The following is a 3,775-nucleotide window of genomic DNA, read 5'->3' on the forward strand; positions in this document are numbered from 1 at the left end:
CAATGAGAAGTACAAGTTGTCATGTCGAAAACGAGCTTTACAAAGTTGGTGCAGGGGGGGGAGGATTGGGTGGGGGGGATGTGGGGGAGGCTGGGAAGGGATGTGAAGGGTAAACAAAGAAGGAGGCTGCAATGCTTGATAAGAAATGTACGCATTATCCTGCCCATGTAATTGTAACCCCTCTGCACAGTATGTTCACAAAAAATATATATATAGAGAGAGAGAGAGAGAGAAAAAAAAAAGAAAGAAATCAGCTTGGGCAAATAGTGAGAAACCCCGGACCATCTTAAGCAATAAACTAGGCATGATGGTATGCACTTGTAATCCTAGCTATGTAAGAGACATACGTAGGAGCAGCATTGTGGTCTGACAATGGACCTAGACAATAAGCCTGATATGAAAAAAAACAGCCTATGTGAAAAATAACTAAAGCAAAAAAGGACTGGGAATTTGGTTCAAGTGGTAGAATGACTGGCTAACAAGTGGAAGGCACTGAGTTGAAACCCCAGTATCACCACCACAATAATTTAGTCCTTAGAGTCAGATTCAAACTGGTTCAAGTCATAAGTGTGATAAGCCAGTAATGATTATATGCCAACTATGACAATATGCAAACTTAACTTTACCTTAATTTTCTTATCTGCAAAAGGAAGTTAGAGTAAGGATTCACAATTATACTGCTGTTAGTCCACTCTTTTTTGTTTGTTTGTTTGTTTTGTGTTTTGGTGGTGGGACTTGAACTCTGGGTCTGGGCGCTGTCCCTGAGCATTTCAACTCAAGACAAGTGTTCTACCACTTGAGCCACAGCACCACTTCCTGTCAGTCCACTCTTTATAGAATACTTGTTTCTTTTTACCAACAAGTGATTGCAAGGCCAAGATAAGTAACAATAAACAAACACTCAATTTATTTATATGGTAAGTCTTTTTAAACAACACATGTACAAATCCTTCTTGATGGATAAACTATTTTTGAAAATAATCATTTATCCAATAGATGTTGTTTCTTGAGCTTTTCCTACCAGCCACAGTGCTAGATGCTGGGTGTATTCGAACCTGAGAACATCTTAAAGGAGAAAGGATTTATTTTGGCTTGCATTTCAGAATTCAGTCCCTGGGTACTTGATACCATGACCTTAGACAGAGCACTTTGGTAACAGGAGCATATTGTGGAGGAGATTCTTAACTTGATGCAGAGTATAGGATAGGCAGGGGTGGAGGGAAGACCACGTATAATCTTCAAAGCCACAACTCCAGTAACTCACTTTTTCAAGCTAGACTCCACCTCCTAAAATTTATACTATCTACTAAAACAGTACTATAAGCAATGAAATTTGATACAAAGCAAAATACCCCTGAGATCTTTCCATGTGATATGCAGAAAAAAATATGTTTCCTGTAGTTAAGTCAATACAAAGTACACAAATAGACATCAGTATTTTAAGTTAGCTGTATATGGACAATTGTATCTTTTTATATTGTATCTTTTTCTGTAGTTGCTGGTATTGTTATGCTCAGGTACATATAGTACAGGTGTTTGAGTTATGATTATTAAAATGGTCAATACAGAAAAGACATTTTATAATTGACATCTGAAAATTACCTATGCTAATGAATGTATTTCTTAATTCCCTTTTCCTCATGTTTTACTACACAGTGACTTCTAAATGTGATGTTCTATTTATTCCATTTTGTCGTTGAGCAAAAAGAATGATTTTGTGGTGTAAGAAGTAGTACAGAGCACACTACTAGATTCAAATATTAGTTATGTCACTTAAGTATAATGTGTGAGAAATCAGGGTCGACGAAACAGTATAAAAGTATAAATAGATAACAATTTTTCTTTTTAAGGTAAGCATTAAGTAAAATAATGCAAATTGCCTAGTGTACAGTAGATACTGTGGTATGTATTAAGGGTTGGCTTATTCATTTTAATGGGGAAATTACAAATCAAGAGCAATGTTTTAAAAAAAACTGCTGTCTCAAAACTAGTTACTATATGGAAATAACATATAATTTTTCTAAAATAAATTTCAATCTTTTCAACTGAAGAAATAATGGAAAAGAATACCATGTGATTTGATAACATCAGAATATTTCAATGGAGAAATTATTTTAAAAAAAGATGTCCTAAATATGTTTTCTTTGCTCTTAAAAGGCACTTGACTAAGCTTTAACATATCACCTTTTTATTATGGTAGATTAATCCTTAGAACTGCTTGTATAAAGGGCTGTTTCAGAAAAAATCAATCAGCTGCTTTTCATAAGAGAAAAAGTTGATACTGAAATATAAGGTGATGAATGAAAACTACTTACCTGGAGAAACAGCTTTACCCAAGAAAGGATAGGTTGCCAAATTCACTACATTATGTTTCAAATCTTTGAATAAATAATTACTTTTCCTCACATCATTCACCAGAAGCAATTTCCTTTTATAACTATTCTGGCTATGTCAGATCTCCGCCCAAATTCTCCTAAGTCCTTCATTATTAGAAAAGCCTAAAGCAAAGTGAAAAAATTCCTTTGTGAAAGTATACCTGATTCCGATCACTGGTTTTTCAGAAGATAAAACATACGCCTGAAGTCTATGTATGAAATTATAAGCCTGCTACTTATCGACCTCATTAGTTCATAAAAGCCAGGTGAAGGGTGACCATTCTCTTCACTCACAACTGCGAGGAAAGGTGAAATTACAGTAATTCCAGTTCAGGAACGACCTCAGATACTCCACTTGCCCAGTGTTTTTCAAAGGTGTAGTCTTCAACCGAAGGCCTGACTCCTAGGCATGGAACTCCAAAAACTATTTCAACTACTCCAGAAAAAAAAAAAAAAAGCGGGTAGGGAATCAGGGAGAGGGAGAGGGAGGAGGAGAGAGGGAGAAGGGTAGAGAAAGGAGGAGAGGGAGAGAGGGAGGGAGAGGGGAAGCAATTTTAAGAACGGAGGGTGATCAAATCCTGTCACTATAGTAAAAGATAGTAAGGACGACACATGTACTTTGGTAAGAGAAGAATGAACTAAGCTCAACTGTTTAGTTTGGAGAGCCAAGAGCGGATTGCCAGCTGAGGCTGCTGGTTGCAGTGGAGAAGACGGTGGACCGGCATCCCGGGGCCCTCGCCAGCCACAGGGAGGGAAAAGCGCCTCGGGGACGGAGGGGGACTTCCAGTTCAGTCCTTTCCCGCTCGCTCGGTCTTGGTCAAGATGCCGCAATTAGTCCGAACTACACTAGGTCCAGGAGACAACCCACCAAAAGAAAAAGGGAGGGAAAACGTCACTTACCAGGATCTCACTTGCGACGGGGACGCAGCGGAAGCCTTCCACGCCGGCCAGAGGCCAGCTCCGAACCCAGCTCTGACCACCTTGGCGACGGCTGCGAGAGCGTCACTGACAACCACCCGGAAATGATCCGATCACTTCCGGAGCTGCCCAGAGCGCGCGGCGGGAAATTATTTCCCGGAGCCCGCTTTAGTGAGGAAGCAAGCTAGTGCCCCCGCGGCAGTCGCCACCCCTGTCGCCGCCTCCACCGCCGCCGCCCGAGGGAAGCCGCCCGGACAGGTGCCGCCGGGAAGGTAAAGGGCCTCAGCTTGAAAGACATAGTCTACCGTACTCTGGGGGTGTTTCTCACCCCGCTAATCCCCTCCAACCCCTTCCAGACGTTCCTTCGAAGTTTGCACCGCCCCCAGCTGGGGGCGGCGGGGCCGGACTCGGGCACCGTCCGCCGCAGCTGTCCGTTCCCTCCGTCACGGCTGCAGCTTTGCAGCGTGCCCCGCTCCGCCCGG

At 41.7% G+C, this 3,775-nt stretch overlaps 2 protein-coding genes across 4 annotated transcripts in view; one reads left to right on the forward strand and one right to left on the reverse strand.

The window, feature by feature from the left end:
* Positions 1-3,359, reverse strand: part of LOC105989838 (uncharacterized protein KIAA0825-like) — an 86,421-nt gene extending 83,062 nt beyond the window's left edge. Inside the window, exon 1 of the mRNA XM_013022084.1 lies at positions 3,276-3,359. The gene's annotated coding sequence lies outside the window, so the exon portion shown is untranslated. The remainder of the gene's footprint in view (positions 1-3,275) is intronic.
* Ankrd32 (ankyrin repeat domain 32) overlaps positions 1-3,775 on the forward strand; it is a 69,099-nt gene that overhangs the window by 874 nt on the left and 64,450 nt on the right. The window contains exon 1 of one of the 3 annotated variants that reach the window (XM_013022082.1): positions 3,467-3,565. The exons of the other annotated variants lie outside the window; for them this stretch is intronic. The gene's annotated coding sequence lies outside the window, so the exon portion shown is untranslated. Of the gene's footprint in view, positions 1-3,466; positions 3,566-3,775 lie in introns of those variants that run through there. 3 annotated transcript variants of the gene reach the window in all.

This window comes from Dipodomys ordii, unplaced genomic scaffold, assembly GCF_000151885.1.
Source record: "Dipodomys ordii isolate 6190 unplaced genomic scaffold, Dord_2.0 Scaffold59, whole genome shotgun sequence".
Lineage (NCBI taxonomy): Eukaryota > Metazoa > Chordata > Mammalia > Rodentia > Heteromyidae > Dipodomys > Dipodomys ordii.